We start from the raw sequence: 22,667 nt of genomic DNA, 5'->3' as shown, positions 1-22,667 counted from the left end.
TTATGACAGAAAGGGCTCCACCATTTCAGGGTTGGGGTGCAAACCACAGCAAAAGTCAGTCAAACCCACAAGTCACAGCTCTAGTTCTTTAATGTTACATAGGACTACTAATTCCACTTGCACATGGCTTCCCCACCCCTCCTCTCCAGGCACTGCTTCATAACACATCAGCTTCTCACCCCCAAAAAACAGTGCTTTCGAACCATACCCCAGACCCACACAGAAAGCCTCCCTGCTCAGCTCGGCTGTGACCGACATGTTAAATAAAAAAAACCATACGCTGCACTTCTGTTGTGTTATCTTCCAACCCCTCTAATTCGGAAGGGATAAGAATTGAAAGATGTGGAAAAAAGCCAGAGAGCTCAGAAGAACACTTCTATGCAAAGAAATATCTTCCTTGTGGAACACTAAGCTTTATTTTCCCCAAAGCAGTAAGAATTGAAAACTGTATATGAACATATTAAAGAACATTAATAGAAAAACACCAAGCAGTTAAGTAAAGTCACGTTTCACCTAAACAACACTACCATTATTGCAGCATCTGACTTTCAGAGGACAATTCAATCCTGGAAGCATGTATTGTAATTGCTTTTCCACTACGGGCCTCAGCTTTACAATTGTATCCTTCTCAGGAGGTCAGAACAAGGCACGGCTGCAGCTCTGAAAAGCAATTCTGTTTAGCAGCCCTACCTTATTCATTCTTTTAATCTTACACCTACATATTCATTATGAACTCCGTAAAAATACCACTGCCAAAACCACCATCAAAAGCCACTGCAATCTCTCTGCTGCTTGGAGAAAGCCTTGACCCCTCTGCTTCCCCTACTGAAGACATCAGGAAAGCACGAATCACACCAGCCATCAGCTCCAGCGCTGGGGACCAGCTCTGCGAATCAGTCGAGTCATTGAACCCCAAAACAAGCCCAGTGCAATGGAGCAATTTCTTGCTGTCAACAAGCAAAAAGCAGCTACCACGATGGACCTGGCTTGTTTTGAGCAAACTGTTCAAAACTGTTTAGTGAGAAAATACCTGTCCTACTCATTGCAGCATGAGAGGTGCTGTGTTGCGGCTGCTCATACTGCATGAAGCTGGCAACTCACACAGTCAACTGAGCTCCCTTTTTCTCCACTCATTTAGATAGGTCCTCTACTACAGAAAGCTGGGGGGTGGGGGGAGCACAGGATGATGGGGGGGGTGCGGGGACGGAGAACCTAAAAACATGCACAAAACCCCGTAAGTCTCTTTTAGAGAACTAAGGGTTAGCAATGTTTGTAGCATCTCCTGTATTTCACAATAAAGGAGCCATCTACCAAGATGGAGAAATCTCAGACTTTCATAGTACTTCCTACGGTGGAACAAGGTCCTCCGCTCCCTCCCTGCAAAATACCGCAACATTACTGGTCCTCCAGCTGCACCAATGCAACTACTTCTGGGTCAGCACATCATGCCACAAACAGTCCACATAAACCTCTAAACATTTATGTTTTATTTAAATGCTGAATATCTTGGGCATCAGCTTAACAGCACACCATCACAACCACTGGTATTGGCATATGTGATGGGAACAAACCACCTCCCAGGCACAGAAACACCCTGCATTAGGTTTGCAACTGAAGGGGACAGCACAGTGGTACCCCCTCCAAGTCCCCTTCCAGCACTGAAGCTTTACTTCCATTAGCCAAGCCTCAAAGCATGGGACAGCATTGTCGGAATAGTGAACACAGCAGGATTTTACTACAGAGGTAAACTTGGTCCTGGAAGTCAGGCTCCTTAGTCCCTTTCAGTGGGGAATCCATGCAGCATTCTTCAGATCATGTTGCTTGGACAGAGGAGAAAAAAAACAAACCAGTTTTGTGCCCCAGTGCATTTTCACTCACAGGTTTACAGCAAAGGCAACCTCATTCTCATGGTCACGAATGGACAAGTGACGAAAGCTGAGCACTTTCATGACAACAGCTACTCCTCAGACAAGACGGAAGGTGACACATCATCACACTGCTAGTCTGGCACTTGGGTATGGAAGCACCCCAGGGTTTTAAGCATACACAGCCTCAGGAGTCAAAGATGATGACCTGCTTTTAGAATCATTGCTTTTTAGGAGGAGAAGTTTTTACTCAAGCTTGGGCCAGACATGAATTCTGTTCAATCTTTGGGCTACTCAGAGGATGGCATAAACTGCACATCAGCGCACTGGCTGGAACCTGCGTGATAAACTGCAGTGATCGTGTATGCCACAGCCTCCCCGACAGCACAAAGCCTATGAACTCACCTCTACAGTTTCAGAACATGCCAGGTTTGGGTAATTTTTTTTCAGCCAGCACTGGAGGATTCTGATGTTCTCTTCTCGCCAGTATCTCCATACTGCAGGGGCCCAGGAATGGAGCTATTAGACCCCAGACCAGTATGCATTTTAAGTAACACAATTGTCTGTCTCTGCAGAGCAGCAGATAAAAACCAATTTTACTGGAAAAGGTCACTCAACTGTCTCCTCCCAGGGCTCACACAACCCACAAAGCAAAATCACTCTTTTTTGTTTTGTTTCAGAAGTCAGAGAAACATCTGACTTCCTAAGTAATTATTTCTTTCTGCAGTCTGAATGCTTTGTCACATGATACATCCTTAACCTTCATCTGTCAAGTTCTTCCATCCACGGTTTCAGCTAGACCCACAATCAACACAGCGCAGCTTCAGATAAAGTACAAAACATCCAAAGAGAAAAGGGCTAAAGATGGAGAAAAGCCTACACGGCAAACTTTTCTAAAGGGCAGCTACCACAGCAATGCAGCGCATAATTTAAGCTCAGTAATAACCCTAAAAGGTATTAGTGGCCAAAAGGCAGGTGATGCAGACAAAAGGCCCTGGAGAGACGCAAGCCACCGTAATGCTCTGTAATCTGTCAGGAAGCAAGCCATTTTGCCCAGTGGGCAAGTATACTGTGCAAATATGTTTGAACATTTATTAAGTTTTTGATAAAGTGGAAGGTATTGCAATTAATTCTATCCTGTTTTTAAAAGCACGGTTTGCATTCAGGAAAGCAAAACACCATTTACTTCAAAACTCTAAATGAAAAATCATCGTAACGAACTATGAAATGTAATAGGTAGTAAACAACCTGGTTTATAATTGATGTTATGATTCAGTTCAGTTTTTCAGGGGACTGCAGAGCACCCATTAAAGAAAGAGTTACTGCACACTACAGCAAAAGGTCTCACACTTGATACACTTTAATTACTTAACTGCAGCAGGGGAGAGTTACTGATGCCTAGTCCGTTTTGTTTCACTGTGAAAGGCTTCTACCACTATTAATATTCACCAAGGGAAACTGAAATAACATCTTCTCTCCATCTAAATACCTTGGAATTATTACAGACAAGCTAAATAATAAATAACTAAGATTTACTACATAGAACACTGAGGAGTAAGATTCTTTTGTTTGGTTTCTGAAAATCCAGGATGAAAGAAACTTACCAGCTTTCAAAGCCACCTAACAGAGCAGACCTGTATTTCCACATAGAGAAACTCTCCTTCAATAATGGCCTTTTATCGTATTAACAACTTCAACACAAATAATCCCACTGCAGCATAAACCAAGAGGTCAGCCAAGTACCCAAGGTGCCACAGCAGAAGCAACACACCGTAGGTTATCCACTGAGCGCCTTCTCCATAGCGTTTCTGGGCACACTGAGGATGACCTTGAACCCTGCACCAATGCGCTTCCCCTCCATAACACCACCTCGACAGGCACTGCAAAGCTGAGCTCATGGACAGCAGCAAACAACAGCTTTTATTCAGCTTGCAACACACCAAACTGCCAGCACTGCAAAAAAACTCAGCAAGAACAAACTCCTTCCTACCAGCTACATCATTTTGCTTTCCAGAGAACAGCACCCACCTCTCTCAGAAATACTGAGGCAAAAATCTTTTTTCCCCTCCCCTAAATTCCACTCCAAGACAGCCTATTATTTCTACATCTGCTGATGCTACCAAAAAGTTGAATCCTAATGCAAAATCAAACTGTACTCTCGGCATATTGGGAGGTTTCTCTGCCCAAAATGAAACATAGGTGCCATCTGTTTCAATTATACTAATCACAAGGAGACATAACACTGTGCAACTGGCACTTTTTAATAACTTTTTTCTTACAAAGACTTTTTCAAAGTGGAGAACCATGATATACTAGAGGCAGGAGAGTATTTAACACTCAGAAGTCAACAGCACCAACAAACTACACAGTCTGTTGGACAAACCAGTGCTGGAACTGCCCCCACAGGAAAGTTAACTTTAAGTTAGGGAAAAACTTGCTACACTTGATGTTATGTAAAAGTGAAAGGGCATCTTGGAACTAAAGACTTCTCCCAATATATTCTGGGTTAGTACCTTTAAGTTATTCCGTGGAAGTTTGCAATTTTCACCTTCAAATTTCAGAAAATAAAAGAAAAAAAAGGCGGGGGGGTGGAGGGGGTAAACCAGCACAAAACCAATCCAAACACATCAACATGGACACAAGCACTTGTTCAGTAATAAAACAGAAAATTTGGACAGAAGCAAGGTAAGTATTTACCGATTCCATAGTTGAAAGCTGTTGTTAGCAGGACATATATTAAAATCCAACAGAGATGTGTCCCAAAAACACTGTGTAATCTGAAAAACAGAGGGATTTGTTCATTAGAAAGTTAAAGCACATAATTTTATTCACCACAAGCATGCCGTATTTGAGTACATGAAGGCTACTAAATACAAATCCTTGCCTGATCCAGAAATAAAGTTTCTGATTGGGAATCTGCACAAACAGAATAATAAAAGAAACTGTGAAAAGCTTAGCAGAGCATCAGCCAAGTTCCATAACTTTCTTCTATTTGATTAGAAGAAAAATTTACTTGTCTCAAGGTTTCTGTAACCATCTGTGTGGTTTTACAGTCATTTTATTTACGGAAAAAATGTATGTCACCCCCCCAACTGTGAGAAACTCATGAACCGACAGACTACGCAGGGAGAGAGTGAACTGCCCACGTTGTGCTACCAGGTGCCCTGTCCCAGTAATTCACTTTCTTGAACAACTTATGTGGAATTACCCGTGACACAAGCACTTTCTTTTTAAACATACCTTCAGATCCTTGCTCTGAATAGCAGCTAATCTATTACAAGCTTCTAATTTTTTTTTTTTTTTTTTTTTTTTTTAAACAGGTCTTGCTGCACTTTTCAAGGATATTTTTCCAGCTACAAATTCCCAAAGTGACATCGGGCACGAACCACCAGGAGCTCTCAGCACCCACAGCAATGAGGAATTCCATTCATTAACTGGGCAACTGAATGTGTACATGAAAGGGTTGGCAGACGATTCTGAGCCCGAAATGCAGTACCTGAGCCCTTCACCACTTCTCACGACAGAGGAAGGCTCAGCTGTGTGGAGCTGAGCAGTCTCAGGTGACTGTCACGTCAGCGTGTGCAGAAACCCAACTTGCTTGACAAGCGTTAGGGCTGCAGCTAAACCCGGCCTCTCTTGTGAGTCACCCAGCTTCGCCTGCATGCCTGACAAGCACGTTTGCTCAGAAATAAATTTCTCTCCCAGCCAGAGCAAACTAGTCTGTTCCAGATGAGATCTCCACAGAAGTCAATACTGGTTTTCAGGTGCTCTGACCTGCTCCCCAGCTGCAGAGGGGACAAGTTTCAGACAGCACAGCTCAGTAGGAGCCTGTCCAAGTTATACGAGCAAGGGCAAGCCCGAACTACAAATAAGCACTTTTGAGGGTTTGCAATGTGGAAGACCAGAAAGCGTGGGCAGAGCCACACGTAAAACATTGTCTTATCCCAGGATTTTTTTACATCCATGTCAAACCAAAACGCTTCCTGATATCCACTGAGCATTAGCGGGTTCTTACTTCTACCCGTAAGGGACCTGTAAATACGGAAAGAGTCAATATGTGCTCCAAACAAAAAAGCAAAATTTCTTCAAAACATGCATTAGATATATAACAGCAATACCTGAGCTTCTGCTATGCTTCCACAGCGAAGCAGCTCAATAGCGGAACTTTGTAAAAAGAAATAAGCTGATGACGTACCGCAGACTACAACTGCTAAATCTCAGCTGTGCCAGGCAAGCAGCAGTAACCTGAAGCACAGGCACTGGGCTTTGCCCCATCCGACTGAAGTTATTCTGGTTCAGACAAACAGGTTAAAGGGTTCACTGCCAATGCCATAGTGCTCAATGCCAAATTCCCTTCTTCAAATCCCACGTCCCACCTGAACTCTAGACTCTGTAAACCACACTAAGGGACACAGTGACCAACCCCTGTTCCAGCTGACAACGGAAAATTTGGGTTTCTTCCAAAGTACCTTTTCTTCTGAAAGGAAAAGTTCTAAAAACCAATTTTATACTCAAAACCTCGCATATATAAAGTTACAAGTGGGGAACTACAAAGTACAAAACGTGCATTTCAGCAAAACTACCTACCACTTTTGTTCACCTACTCCACTTACAGCTGCGCCTTACAAAGTGCCAAAGCTCCCCAACTTGACCACCACCCTAACTCCTAGGACCTTCACATACTGGTCCCCCTCCTAACTACATTCTGCTTCTTGTGTTCTTTTTGTAAAACCTCTCACACACAGATGCCTTTACTGTGGAGCTCCTTTGGGACAGCCAACCACTACTTTTAAAACCTTGTTTTAGTCTATTATTATCCTCCCGAATTCTGCCTCCACAACTTCCAAGGCCCAGCTCCCTCACACCACACTCCAGAGTGCAACGCTTCTTTAAACAGCAACAGATTTAGTTTCCTATGATGTTCTCACAACTTCGCAGTCCACAGGACTGGCCTGTGTAGAGCTCATGACTTGCAGTTCAATTTTATACTTCACTGCTGCCCATCACCTTACAAAGCACTTCGCTGATGTAGCTGGATTTGGACACCTGCTTTCCAACAGGATGGTCTTTAAATAACCATCCAGGAGAGACTGCACGGCTGACCGGGATATAGAGCCGAGGGGACTGGGAGCCCTGGGAAAGCCTGGTTTGTTTTGAGAAACTTTCACTCCCTGATGAAAAGTCAAAGGGAAGATTTCCAGATGATGAACACAGCTGCATCCAACCCAGAGCTGCTACCAACTAAGCTGAGGCAAGCCTTAGGAACCACAGCTAAAAGGAGCAGGCCAAAGTAAAACCAGAAAATCCAAAGGAACACACAAAGGCGCGTGGTCATGACTCAAAGTAAATCCTGCAGCAGGTGAACTTTTCCAAAGGAGCAAAAAAGGAAACAAATTAAAGTTCTGTGGCACTTTTCTTTCAAAAAAGCAAAGGAGATAAAGACATACAGCTACCTCCTGTGTTTTCCCAAGGCAAGCGAGTCCTGGGGCACTGAAGGATCCCCTGATGGGGAACTGCAGTCCTATGGAGTGTGATGACAATATCCACACAGCATTTTTTCCAGCACGATTCCTCTGCTCCTGTTATATTCTTCTTCTCCGTAACAGAAGTCACAACTCTAATAAGAGCTATCCACTTAAACAGTAATAAAAGATAAACTGGGGCTGGGGGGAAGCTGAACTTCCAAATACATTATCTCAAAATTCAGTAGTGCTACTTGCTGATAGCAGTGACTATGATCAATTGTGAACAAAATTATCAAAAAGTCTACAGAAATCCTGTCCAGTGACGTACCGATACACAATTTTGAAGTTCTATTCACACCTGCTTCCTGGCCTATGTAGAGCAATTTTATTCATTACTTAATTCATATATAAAACATACATTAAGTGTTGTAACACTGAAATAGTGACCACATATGAGCCAAACAACTTTCATAAGGAATAGGGTACCATTATTTTTATTTTTTTTACAAAATGGTTATGAAATTACTTCTGAAGTACAGCTAATACTTCAGTGGAAGATGCCCAACGCACAGATCATGGGTAATACCTGTCTGGCTATACATATTTGGGTCCCTCACACAGCACTGCTGTTGTGCAGTATCCTATATGTCAACTTAAAACTAGCTTCACTTCCAAAAGCCTAAACTAATAACGTTACACACATTTATCCACTCAATTTTCTTAGCTTCTGACAAAAACATATCACTTCACAAACTAACATTACAATCCTTGTTTTCCCTTCTGTGAACTTAAAACGCTGACCACTGGACAACACTCTGGTGCATGCCGAGCTAACTGTAGCTACACAGAAATCATTTTGCAATGCAAAATGGCAGACATTCAGTCTTCCTTCACATTGAAATGGTAGTATAAATCCCAAATAATTAAAGTGTTCAAGGTGACCAGGTTCTGTTTTAAAAACAGGCTCAGTCTTTCAAGACCTGTGATGTTTTATTTTACATTAATGTGAAGTAATTTGGAAACTCTGGGTAAGCAGAGAGTTCCATTAAAAAAAAAAAGTTTCAGCCTCTAAATTCTCCCACCAACTCTTGTTCTGTAACATTGACCATGTAAGTCCTCAGCAGCTCCCCACAGATCACTTACTGATTCTTCTTGCTGCATGCCCACACCAATCAGTAAGCTTCAGATCAAGAGTGCAGGGTACAGCTTTTGCTGGCTTTCACTGAAAAAATCCAGGAATTAAGTAATTCAAACTTCTTTAATAAAAGGGTATCTTGTAACTTCACAGCAATCAGTATTTGAAGGTGGAAAATGCTTTACAACCACAAGATGTGACCTGAAAAAACCCAAGTATACTTGCATTAAGATAACTATAGACTACTTGCATCAAAGCAGCTTGGCCAGGCAGTTGCAAACTGGCAGAGGAACACTAACTAGTTCCAGCAGCAAGGTGGAAGGTGGCTCGATACACTGATGTCAGCCATAAAAGAAAAAAAAAAAAAAAAAACAAACAAAAAAAAAACCCAGGCCAGTTCTGTACAGGCGCAGAGTCACTTAGAAGGGTCACTATTAAAAAATATGTTCAAGATTCAACAATTTTATACATCTAAATATTTCTAAATTTGATCAACAGAATGCAGAAAGGGTTCTACTTAAATCTCCATGTTACAGGGAGTAAGAAAGAAGCCATCTGCCAAAGCCTCATTTCAAGCAACCAAGAGGCCAAACTCCCCACAAGCAACTACGTTTTTTGTTAGTGCTTCTTTGAAGCAAAAAGTTGTATTTTGATTTAAAGACAGGCTTGCATCAATTCAGATTTTATGGTGATGCAGAACTAAGAAGCATAACAGGATATCAGTGTGATATTTAGATTCTGGTTTAGACCAACTTGAGAATGGAAAAAAATCTCTAGGGAGTAGGACAGCCCTTTTCCACAGCGCTCATCTGCTTCCCTCAAAATAATTTCAGGGAGAGACAGAATTTCAATAAGGCATCTCTCTGAGGGCTTCAGTAAAAATATACACTGGGGAACACACAAGACACCAATGAGCTCACGCTTTCAGATATGCTCCATTACCTCAGATACAGAACTCAAGGAGGCACAGGCACAACAAACTGGGGGGGGGGTGGGAGAAATGGTTTCCAACGCACCCCCATAGGCATGCTCAGAACAACTGTGAGAGACTGCCTGCACAGCACCCTGTATACAAAAACTGATCTTTCACCCTGCTGAAATGGTGAAGAACACTTATTCTCAGAAACTGTAAAAAAACCAAAACAAATCACATTATAATTCAAGAATCTGAATGAAAATGGGGGGAATCCATAAGCAGACAGCACTGCCAACCCCCTGTACTTACTATCAACTACAGATCTTCTAGGAGTATTTGTAGGAACCTTCTGCAACAACAGGGATTCTATTCCTGCCTGGTTACAGCACCCATGTCGCTTAAGAATCCAGACAAGTGTTAGAGTTCGAGGAAAAAAATAAAATGCCACATATACAAAAACAGTGTAGAAATTATTGCCTCCCCTTCATTCTGTAGGTTTTTCTCACACCACCTTGAAAGCCAAGAACAGTCCTGCCCACCGCAGCAGTGAGGGCTTTCCTCCAGCCCGCTGACAGACATACGGCCAATAAAGATCATCAGATTTGTGGCGATTTCACTCAAGAGCCTGGAGAAGCACACCCAGACCACTCTACACAGCTTGACGCTATTTAGAAAGAGGAAGGAAAAGGAGAGGTGTTGCACTGGAGATTGGGGGGGGGGGGGAGATTTCTTTCCAAGAACTAGGCAGAAATTAGAGATAAATAACATGCCTTTAACTGAAATGCCCTGCATCCTATCAGCAGCTTACAGACCAACCACCTCCAAACAAATGCATGCTGAGCAAACTGTTATGTTCAGTGAGACCAGTCACAGTTGCTCACACATGCAGCTGTCCCTACATTTTAAGAAATTTCTGGTAGTGATATGAGCTACAAAAACTGCCACTCACTAGAATTTACAAAGAAGCAAGTATTTCTGAAGCAATTATAATAGCCAGCTATGCTCATACAGTACCAATTACACAAGTGCAGAGAACTCCACTAGTACTTAAAAGAAAAAAAAAGGAAAAAACCCACCTTTCAGTATGTTCGATCATGACAAAATTGAAACATCAAGTAAAATTTAATTTGATAGCTTTCAGAAACTAAGTAGGTAACATATTCTTGTTCTCAAAAGTTCCTTTATTTTGCCCTGCAGATAACATGTATGCTGAGATCTACATTTTTTAAAGCTCCTGTCATCTTTGCCACTTGATAAAATACAAAATAACCCGATACTGTCCTCAAAAATACAGATCAAGATAGTTCTGTGTGGGCTGAAGAGTCTGAGGCTCAATTCTTCCCACCGAAACAAGCACGATGGAAGGGAAAGATGCAATTCCTGTGGATCCAAATTGTCCTTTTAAGTGTTTTAACTGGAAGTCTGACATGGACAACAGAGTCCACAGGAAACTGGAGGTGGACAGTAGTCTCAATCCAGGAACAACTAAGCTGTTTAGAGACCTCCAGTGAATGAACCCAGTGAAAAACCCAGAATCTGTGATGTCAAATAACTACTTTCAATGTGTTTCAGGTATTCCTCAACATTTGTGCTTTTTTTCTATTCATTAAACGACACCAGCTGCAGCATTTATACACTGATACAACGATTGGACTCCACTTCCATCACCAATATTCTTGGCTGACCCCAAGGATCACTGCACACCATTGCTGTCTACTTCACAAATACTCTGAACATTGTGCTTGCAAGGAGAATGGGAAATGACACTTGTGTACAGTAGGTTTCTGTCCCATTACAGAAATGAGACTTGAGAAGTCCAAATAAAAATTCTGTAGTTCATTTCAGTAGGTCAAAAGAAGTAGTTATACACTTTTATGCTGTGTTTGAATTGTATTAAACAAAAAAACCAATTAGCAGCAGAAGCCTAACATTTCACTGAGTTTGACCCTTACAAACACACAACATGTAGCTGAGCAATAAACTCTGAAATTACTAGACACACCAACTTTACTACTGGCTATCTGGTTTCTTCACATCAGACTTTAAATTTCCCTACCTTCAAGAGTATCTCAAATTGCTAACCTCTAAAACTACCTATCATTTCTCCTAGAATGATCTGTGAAAGCAGCCTTAAAGGTACTTGGTAGGGTAAAAAACTGGGGCTGTCAGAAGTGTCCCAGCTCCCAGCATAACCTGAAAGCTTAAATCATTGAAGTAACTCTTTTTTCCTTGGTGTGATGTGGCAGAAGAGCAAAGCAAGCCTGAACAGTTTCCACTGAACCAGATTTTTCTATTCTGTGCACGAAGTTAAGAGTTCTGGAAATATACAAGCATGTTCCCTCATCTCTCCTCCTTCACCCTTACCACCCTCTTCTGTGGCTTCTCTGATGAGTGGAAAGTATTAAGTCAAAATACAGCTTCTGTGATTTCTTTAACCAACCTTGGACTGAAGCTCAAGGCTACAGCTTGCCCTTCTGTACTAGCAAGCAGAGACAAGGCTTGGTCTGCCAATGTAAAGGACATGCTGTTTTCCATGCTACAATTTAGTCTGCATAAATTAATAAAGAAAACTCTCCTACTTCTAAAAAAAAAAAAATGTTAAATACTTTAAAGATTACACACTTTTATCACCGAACAGATAAAGACGTCTTAACTACACTAGCAATGCTTGCCCTATACCAGCATTAATGTACATCAAATGGCCATCTCTATCATGGATGGAAATAAGAAAATGGTTGGGCACCCAAAAATGGTTATCCAGTGTCACTTCAGCCGCCCAGGGAGCTATAGGCGTCCTTGTTTGTCAGCCCCAATGCTTCCAAATAATCCCCCAGACCTTATCATTTGTCTTTTTTAGAGCTCCAATATGAAATGTAATTACCTAAGACTGCTGGGTCTTTCCAGCCTGGCTGAATCTCTTCCAAAAAGATGCATCATCGGGCTCATTTCTTTATTAAATTATCTGCACGTGCAAAGCAAAAACCCACTGTCTTGCTTTGGAAGAACACACTGTTATTACTGGTACACAGCAAAAATGAATATACACATTAAGACCACGAGAATGCGTTTCCGAGAAAATCAGCACAGAACAGCAGCATCATATCTACTTTCAAATAACCTGAACTGGTGAGCTATCCAGCCATAAAATTCAGCAACAAGATGTACAGAACCCTCAAGCTGTTTATTTCAGTGTGTAGTAAGCTGTTAATTCTTAAGCCATTTGGAAGAGACCCAGGACAGACAATAGTGTGGATATTCAAAGCAAAACTGTTCCATGATTATTTTTAGTTCACATGATAATGAGCAGAAATTGCAACCTCTGTATCCTAAACATTTGCTGAGCCCCATCTGAGAAGTAGCAAAATTCCAATCCAGTTATTCTGTAGCCTGACAATACAAAGCCAGTATGAATAGCACTGTTTTTAAAGCTTAAGTACAGCAACATACATGTAGGCATGTAAAATGAAGGGCATAACATAACTGAAAATCAAACATTTCAGAATGTGTGTATCCAGAAGAAGAATTTCAGGTCAACACAAAACCAAACCTCAGTAAGTTCACGTAAAAGGCAGGAGGCAAAGAGAACAAATGCTCTTCTTAGGCATACAAACAAGTAGAAATAAAGGCAAACTAGCACTACCAGAGTCAACCACATGAGCAGTAATATTCCCAGATGTTGACAATTAGGAAGGTTTATGGGAAAACTAAAAGAAATTAAGCAGTTACTAGAAAACTTACCATATATTAAAAACCTACAGAATTTAAGCTTTTAACAAAAAACAGCCAGATTTATAGATGCCTGTGGACAGGAATTGGGTAAAGAATTGCAACAGATTCATCTGGCAAACAAATTGAGCTGCCAGTTTCCTAGCTTACATTCATCATAGCCATCCTGCCTGCACTTAAAAACAAAAATAACCCCAGTGGCCTAGGGGAATTTCTACCATTTGAGAGCTAAAAGACACATGATAAAAACACACTGAAACACCATCAAAAGGGAACTCAAAGGTGAATTCTGAAGACAGGCAAAAGCACTGCCCATCTTAGAGCTCAAAAAAACCCACCATGCCAAACAGAACGAGACCAAGCTAAGAAAATCTTGAAGCTTCAACCTGTCCTAATTAAGCTTCAAGATGCTCGCTTTAAACAACCCAGTGAAAGCAAGAAGTATGTTCTCTGGGTTTAAACCAGTAATTTAAAGTTAGATCACAGCTGCTGTCAAATTTCAGGTACCTTCTCCTTGTCATTCCTCCTAAATACAAATCTGAAGCAGGTCTAAGACATACTTCCTGCCATCAGACTTAATACCTTCCCTGTAACTTTTACAAAGAGCCCCTTACTACTCAAATCCACTCAAATTCCCTTTGTAAGTTCTTCTCAGGGAAGGAAGGAGGGTTAACGATGCTGCTAGGCTAGGAAGAGCACCACTGTATTTAAAAATATGAGTCTGCAATTTCTCACTCTGTGCTCAATTTTAACACATTGAGAAAACAGAGACCATTCTTTGGAAGGAAAAAAAAAAAGAAAAAAAAAGACTGACAAGACACATTTGTCACCTTTAGAGTCTCAAACATTTGCAACCATGCAACTCAGTGACAAACTGGATACAGATTACTATTAATAACAGAACTATTTCCTTTCCTTTCTGAAAGCTGATTTGTGAAAAGGATGCAAGTATCCCATTTTAAAACATACTAATTAGCCAAGGAGGAGTCAAGGAAGTCACTGTTCAGTCTTTTAAAATGTACACATAGTATCTATCAAAGAAGATAAAAACAGAGGAAATTTATCCAAGGAGTGCACAATCACCCACTCCAAGCAGCATTATACAACCTCCTCAGCCAAGAAAATTCAGTGTAGTGTTATGAATATTACAACCACACACTTCACTAACTCAGATACAGGTTTCTTTTCTTAAGAATATGCAGGTCTCACTCAAAGGCTCACAACCAGATACGTACAGTCATTATAAGGATTAGATGACACCGTTACCAGCCGCAGCAGCAGACCTGGCTTGATGACCCAGGAGGTTCCCCAGAAAACCACGTGAAAAACACAATTGTTAAAATGCATTCAGCTCTTCAGTTTCCAGAGTTATGACAAGCACCTTACAATCGCCTCAAATTACACAGCAAGGGGAAACGGTAGGGGAAGTGCCTCCTTGGTTTACACACAACTTCTCTCCCCTATTGTCTAGGTCCTGGCGAATTAAGGTCAGAATAAAAAGATTCTTCAAAATACCATATAAATTGAAAGCACCTACCTTCCACTGATTTCCCCCCACACCCCTTCTATTATAAGACCTGAACAAGTTTAAGTAGCAGTTGCCATCATTAAAGAAGTTGCTCCCCTCCCGTTCTCCTTTCTCCTGAAAAATGAACACCCTGGCAGCGCCGGGTAACAGTGATGAAGCAGCAGGCTGCTGCAGTCCTACCCAGCTACAGAAAGCAGGACTGGAAAACAGCAAGAGGAGGACACAGGCCACCTCAGCAAGAGACTCACCAGAGAGCATTACTGAATAATAGAACAAGGAAGTCAAATGTCTGTCTGCGTACGTCAGTGGTACCCCAGCTCCTCAGGAGGGGCTCAAGGGCTGTGGGCGAAGTTACTGGTTACAGCTGAGCCAAGCTGAGCAGGGACATCTCTGCCCCTGCTCAGCTGCTGGATCCCTCGGGATACTTCCGAAGTTCATCCATAAACTGGCTTATCCCGCCAGCCCAGCAGAAAGCCTATTCGCCTCCCTCTGCCCACTGGTCTCCCACTTGCTCCTCCAAGGGGCTGAGCTGGCCGGGGCACCCCAGGAAGCGGCAGCCCTCGCAGGGGAGGGTGGGTGAGCCTCGCCCCCCGCCACAGCAGCAGTGAACCCCCTCCAGCCCTGCCACAAAACCACACCCCGAGAAAATCAACAAACACCTAGGGAAAGGGCATATCCCTTCCTTCAAACACACTGCCGTCCAAACAAACAGCACAGAGGGTGGCAAGGAAAACGCTCAGAGGACAAAAGGACAGAGTTAGGATTAAACCCAGTCCCTTGATCCCTGGCCAAATGGCCTACCCATAAGCCCACACAACTTCCAGAGCCAATTTAAAATCCTGAGTGTGCTATACTTCAGGTTATAAAATCATATTTAGACACACATTTGAAGCGTTCTTTGCTCTGCTGGTGGCTAAAAACAATTCCTTTGTCATCAAATCTTGCTTCAGCAAGCTGACGTGACGTTTTTAACTCAGGAAATAAGATAATTATGGTTCAAGGTAAACAACTACAACTGTGCATTATAAACAGTTTCTAATTTTAAGACCAAGTCCCTCTAATGCCATCCATATTTCAAAGAAAGTTTCCCTACAAATGGTTTAGGTTGTCTACGTAGCTTGCGACTGAGCCCTATTGCTGATCAGCATCAACAGCAGATCTTGGGGAAAACACAGGCAGGTGTAGCAGATAAAAGTCTAGCAGATGCAGCAGGTGAGCTCCTGGATCAAAATGAGTCAAGGTAAGCCAAACATGAAAGGAGGAAAATATACCCTGAATCTTAAATAGCTTTTGAGAGGTAAAAACAGCCTCTCTCATAGGAACACACAGAAAACGGCAAGTGCCAAGACCAAAGCTACACCTACTTATGCAATATTTGCTGCAAGTCATTTTATATCCCAGACCTCGAAACGCCCCACTGCAGCTTCCCCAGCAGCACAAACAGCAAGAATTCAAGTTAAAACTTGCTGCAAAAATAGCAGCTACCAAGTCCTTCCACACAAGGCAGTTAAACTCACCTACAGCTATCCGCACTGTCTAAACTAGCCCTTGTGCTACTGCTACCATAAAATACTCTCCAAAGTTACCTAGAAACTAAGTTACCAGCCTTATAATAAACAGAAGCATCACCACTGAGACTTCGCAAGCCAAATGCTGAAGCACAACATCTGAATTTGTCTGGAACTACAGTGAGGGACTGAGGGCAGCAAGCTGTCTGCCTCCAAGATAAATCACACACAGAGGTAGAAGTAACATGAAAAACACCTGCTTATAGGTGTTAGCCTGGTAGGCTTTCATTCTTCCTCATCCGAAGAGAAGCAAGTGCTAAATTACAACCAAACGAACACAGCTGAATGAGAGAATGTAGTAGAGCAAATGAGATCCAATACAGACAAAGCATTCTTAAACAGAATGCTTCTGAGACAGAAGTGGTCAAAACCATTCAACCAGCCAGTTGTGAGAACACAGACGTTTCTGCAGAAGACTAAACAGTAAGAAGGAATCACGCGGCAAAGCCTTGCACAGCTTGGCAGAGTTTGCTCCTCTAAAACTTTTCACCATTAAACATTTTCAAACAACCCCACCCCATTTCTGCTATTGTTGTCAGAGAGGGAATTCCAACCAGAACATTCTTCCATTGGAAGAACAAAATGGTAATTCTGCATAGCAAATATACGATTTACACAGTAGTTCATCCAGTAACACAAGCTGCCTCCTTTAAGAAATAATATTAACATGCCTTGAGTCTGTTGCACAGCAGCACAAGTGTATTTTTAGACACAAACATTTGAAGACAGCGATACGGTGGAAGTCTCTCAGGTTGAAGTTAGCCATGGGAGGTTAATCTCCCTACACCCTGGAGAGGGCAGTTCATTAAGAGGCTGTTCACAGCAGAAGGAAGCAATACACCCACTCCCTGAAGAAATCCCTCTTCCCATGACTGCACACAAGGCAGCTCCTCTGAAGTCTACGCTGCCCCCCGTCTCAAGCAAATTTGCACCATTTTTTGGTAACAGCACCATGTCCAGGCTGAGTTAGAAAGCACTCTTCCCATCCAGATCTCTAGCACAATTAATGAAGCTAAATTCAACGCTTTCTTCAAGGCATGACATGGGGTGCAAGTAGCTCAAAGTCAACCAAAGTGTCCACAAAAAGGAGGGAGCAGAACGACAGTCTGGCTTTATAATGTTTTATCTGCGATTAACACTTCTTCATGACTTCTGATAAGGTAACGTATTAGCTGTCAGACCAAACCCAAGAGCAAATAAGTGAACCTTAAAATATCCTCAAAGTGAAGCTTCAGAAAGTCAAATACTCTCTCTGCCACCAAAGCCACTCTGCCCTTCTCTCCCTAAGCAATAAATGTTTAACCCAATAATCAGGTAGTCTATTCAATGAGTCCACAAAAGGTAACTTAGTCACCACATGCATTTGTTTATACCTACAACTGTGCTCCGTTGCAATTCATCAAGCAGCCCTTCAGGACCACACCTGTGGAAAAAAAACACCTCAAAAGTTTGCCAAGATAGCTGCCTCAGACCTGGGAAGAAGTCAAAAAACATAAGCTGTCTCCAAATTAGCCATCGTACACACCCATCTATCTACAGTTTATGGGTCATGTGGGTATTTTGGTTGGTTGGTTGTTTTAAACAAGTTAAGCAGAATGCCCAGCTATGCTCTAGCAATGTAACACCATCCCCTTGACTTGAACCACGGGCTAAACATACATCATACACCTTTACCTTTACTCCCATGAGGGTGTTCCTGTGATACTGGAAATATCAGCTCAACACCAGCATGAAAAATTGCTTTGTAATATTTTCTTGCACAACTACATATTTTCATACTTAACTCTCAAACAAAATACTTCCAAATTATAAAGCATTTAGTGTGGATCACTTGATTTTCAAGCAGCTTAAGTTAAAACAAAAACGCAATAAATTCAGATAAACCTACAAATTACCTAGCACAAGTGTTAATTATTTCATAAATTGCCAGCAAGTCTGACTGCCCCATCTGATAGCTTAGAGATGCTGGCATTGTCATAATGCATTACCTACGTCCTTTAAAGAGGTAAATCTGAGTATCCCGAATAAACATGTCACTGAAGAACACAAACTATTGGTCAATTCTGTCATTTATGTGACAACAGGTAGAAAAAAAAAAGGCGGGGGGAGGGGGGGACGACAGTGTACACAATATCCAGAAGTCCTGACTACAGACAAGCCATTTTTCAGACTTTTATTAAAATTAGATTGGCCTTTGACTATGAATCACATCCGCCTCTTGTAAACAGCAAAGGAGCACCAACATGATAGAGTGAAAGACACAGGAATACGCAAGGAGAACAGAGGTGAGTAACATCTATTAAAATGGCTGCTCCCTACCCACAGCACACACGCTGCACTGTGCTTATACACCTCAAAAAAACATAGTTCATTTGTAATAGCTCACAGCTTTCATGGAAGGCAAGCAAAGCTGTACTAAAATATGGTGGGTAGGTATAAGAAAAATAAACCTTGATTCAGCCCTGCCTTCCCTCCTTAGCCCTACCTCCCCCAAATAGGATGTTACCACTACTTGTTTACACACCATTACAGAAAAAAATGCTTGGTTTCTTAATACTGCATTACAGAACAAAATGTTGCCCAATTCTTTCTGTAAAGTACCAAGAAATAACTGTGAGACCATATGTATCTGAAAGCATCCGCGTCCTGGAGTAATCCGGACTTAGGTAACCAACAATTGGAGTCTAACCACGAAGAGCAGGAAAGAAAGGGCTAACATACAAATTTTCTTTAAGACCTAAAACTGAACCAGAAATTCATTTTGAGAAGTCTGATTCAGAAGGCAAGTGAAATTTGCTTCTCCAGTTACAATTTAAGGTTACTGCCACGAAAGCACACAGACAAAAGAGAATCCCATGTGGTTGATTTTCTCTCCTTTAGCTCATCCCTAAGCAAAAATGAATCATTCACTAATTGACAAGTTCAGTTTGAACCAATGCCACCATGATTCTTATCTCGGTAGCTGGAAGGCAAGTCCTCCCAAGGATTCAACAAGACATGGACAAAGGCAGAGATCAGCATCATTCTGTTTTCTCAGCCTGTCCAAAATCATCACGCACCTGAGCACAAATACTCCTGGAGATCGTGTTGTACTTTACCCTTGAAGTCACAGTAAAGACAAGAAAGCACACGCTTCTACGTGCTTACGGGACCCCTTACAGCCCCCAGCCCCTTCAGACGAGGGTAAAGCCCACCACGACACTACAGCTTGTATGCAGGGGTAGCATCTAAAGCCTTAAATCACCTCTGCCTTGGGATGGCCCCACCATCTTCAGCTGTAAAATCAGCTTCCTACTGCCAGCTGCAGTCGACATATATAATGCTCACATCTGCATTTTCTGAGCCTGGGGGGTTCATGAGTGGAAGTAAATCAAAAGGAAATGTGGGCACAGTACAGAAGAAGAGCAGCCATGGTGTGAGGTAGACATGGACAAGGCAGCCAGAAACGAGAGGTGCAAAACAGACCCAAAATCCACAGACAGGCAACAAATGACTAAAATCCATCTTCACCCTCTTTCTACCTGCTCTTAGCCAAAAGGAAACTTTTTTTTTCCCTTATAAGCATGACTAAGTGCTTTGGTATCACTCTGTTAGACAAAGCTCACTGTTGTTAGAAGCCAGGCTTGGGGTGGAAGAGAAGGCGTTTGCCTGGCTGCAACCACCACCGTAAAGACACAGACACATTATTATGAAAAGCAAGTCAACTTTTTATGCACAGATAAGGATAACAAATGTTTCACTGCTGTATTTCAAACATTTAAGATCCTACACTGAACATAGGAAAGTGTGTTACTAGTTAGGCTATTACAGCAAATGAAACGAAAATTGAAAATGAAGTCTAACTGACATTAAATTTAAGTAAATATGTATCAATTCCACAATCATCATAATACATGATAGTTATGACAAAACTTCTGCAGAACAGAAAAGCACCCTTGATAACTCTGAATATTAAGCCAAGGTACCACAGGCATCTTACAGTTTATATAAATAAAGTGCCTCCTGCAAATATCATGGTTCCTTCAGTGCAAACTGCAGCATGATTAACAGAGGTCCATTATAAAGGCAATACATAACCTAGCTCCTGTGAGTAGTCACTGGCACATCGGACTGCGTTTCTATGGCAACCAGGGAGGAAAATATAAAGTAAATTACAGTTAAATGAAAATTATTCTCCATGACAATATATGTTAATGCAAGAACATTTGCAAGGCCATTCTGGATAAAATGTTTACATTCACATATGTTTACAAAAAAATAAATAAAAGGCAATCTATAACAGCTAATGGATCATCCAAAGATAAAGATCATAGTTCCCCCACCCCACCCCCCAAGTTTTAATGTATTCAGAATAAAATTCTTCAAGCTAACAGAATGGAAAACAAACCACCTTAACAAAGGTATCTGCACATTTAGATATGGTCTACATTCTTTAAGAAACAATTTTTCCAAAGATCTAACATGTACAGCTTTGAATGTTGTGATCCTTTAATTTTCCTGGCTGCAAACAAAGAGCACATTTATACCTCCCCATCCCAGTAGAAAATGTTTTAAATGAGAGGTTAAGTCACTTGGAATATTTATAGAGATCTGACTGAAACTGGAATAGTGCCTTATTTTAATCAGCTATAACTTACTTACTGAAAGCTGAAAAGTGTTTTATACCTCAGAATTTGCAGCACTGACTCCACAGCTAGGAGAGCCTTATACCTCACCGCAGTTTAAAAGCGGCACAGGTCAATCAGAACCCCTTGTCAGATACTTTTAGAAAAGCCCACAATTAAGGCTTTAAAAGGTTATCCTACTCTCCCACCGTGATCACTTAGCCTACAGTCCTTTTCTTTTTTTTCTTGAGGGAATATATCTCAGTTTTAAAATATCTTTTGAATCATGAGTGAAGTTAATTGGAATGAAGCTCATTCAAGAGGCAGCCACTTATTTATTTCTTTAACTCACTTGGCTTGTACCCCAAAGAAAAGCCCAAAGAAAGAAAGTAGGTTATAAACTGACTTACAGTCTCCTTTCCACTCTGAAGCGCCACGTTTTAAGAACGGTTTAAAATACTGCATTGGAAAAAAGCACCCTTCTCAGCCGCGTTTCACGGTTCCCCCTGCCAAGTTCCTTTCCCATAGAAATGGCCTGCCTGTTCCGCAAGTAACACAGGTGCAGGTTTCTTAGGAAGACCCAGAAAGAGCACAAGGCACTTTTTGAACCCGTTTCAGCAAGCCGGGAACACAGAGGACTGCATTCACTCCACTGACACATCTGAACTTACTCCGTACACGCTCCCACTGACCTCTGCATCTGTCTCTCTCCTCCACCTACAGAACAATACTTGAATCATGAGGATCATAACTTTTTATGACAGTGGGAAAACTGCAATATTCTCCACAAGTTCACTCCACCCTGCACATAAAACTGCTCATAGGTTCAACCATAAAGCAAACTACCTTCTTTGAAGTTTGACTTAAAGCCCTGTGCACGCTATAAAGCTGATCTGAAAAAACACTGCACATTAACATTTTATATAACCACACTCACGGAGAGCATCATTTGTTAATCATTTGGTGCAAATGTTGACAAAAGCAAGTTAGGTCAGAAAGTATCTTGGTAACAAAACTCTTTACAGGTGAGCTCAGGTTACTCTCAAACACCAAATCCACATACCAAATATATTCCAGTCATGCTCCACTTTCCCTGAGGATCACTTGCTGCAGAGCCCACAGCAGCATTACCATTATCATTTCAACTGATTTAGTCACTGATCCACGACTCCCTCATCCTTTCTCTCTATAGCAATATGCAGACTATCTCCATACAATGCAACAGCTGCAAACCTGAAGACTAAAAAAAAAAATCAAATAAAAATCTGCAAATCAAACTACAGTAGCAGTTGCTAGGTTCCTTTTAAAACCTTCACTAATTGCTAGAACCGGTTTTCTACTGAAGCTTTTTGCTGCAGTGGTGGAGAGGTTGAACGTTGTTTTCACAAAAGAACTTCTAAAACCACAGGCTGCATGTCTGCAACAGCAAGTATTTATATTCCGTGCACAAATCAGATTATGCGTACATACACCACCCTCACTGGTCTTCCAGCAGATGAATCCCACCAGGCCAAGCCACCTTCTGGATGCCACAGCTATCAGGTTGGGCACCCTGCTTTCTGCTGATGCACACCGCACCCTTTTGCGGAGAACTGGCTCACTGGGTCAAAACGCATATGCATTAGAAAAGTCATTTTTCTCTGTAAATGTAAGCAAATGCATGCTAACACAAAGTAAAATTCTAGAGAAAACCATGCAGCTTTGCAGCTTTCATGCCCTAGCAAACGGCAGGAGGTTGAGAGGAAAGCCAGGCTGCTAGGCAATACTATTCATGCAACGCTGCCAGCAGACCTCCCATGCACCCTTCTCTATTGCAAGCTGCATCAAGTGAATTAGCACCAGATGGACAAGATAACAGCT

General features: G+C 41.8%; 1 protein-coding gene across 8 annotated transcripts in view; it reads right to left on the bottom strand.

Annotated features, from left to right (window-relative positions):
- Positions 1–22,667, bottom strand: part of ANKRD11 (ankyrin repeat domain 11) — a 159,291-nt gene that overhangs the window by 127,496 nt on the left and 9,128 nt on the right. For 7 of the 8 annotated variants that reach the window (XM_037409233.1, XM_037409239.1, XM_037409230.1 and 4 more), the window contains one exon: positions 4,563–4,642. The gene's annotated coding sequence lies outside the window, so the exon portion shown is untranslated. Of the gene's footprint in view, positions 1–4,562; positions 4,643–9,690; positions 10,025–22,667 lie in introns of those variants that run through there. The other variant, XM_037409238.1, reaches the window with a different exon arrangement.

Source organism: Falco rusticolus, chromosome 15 (assembly GCF_015220075.1).
Source record: "Falco rusticolus isolate bFalRus1 chromosome 15, bFalRus1.pri, whole genome shotgun sequence".
Lineage (NCBI taxonomy): Eukaryota > Metazoa > Chordata > Aves > Falconiformes > Falconidae > Falco > Falco rusticolus.
The sequence above is the reverse complement of the archived record's forward strand: the minus strand, read 5'-3'. Positions and strand labels throughout refer to the sequence as shown.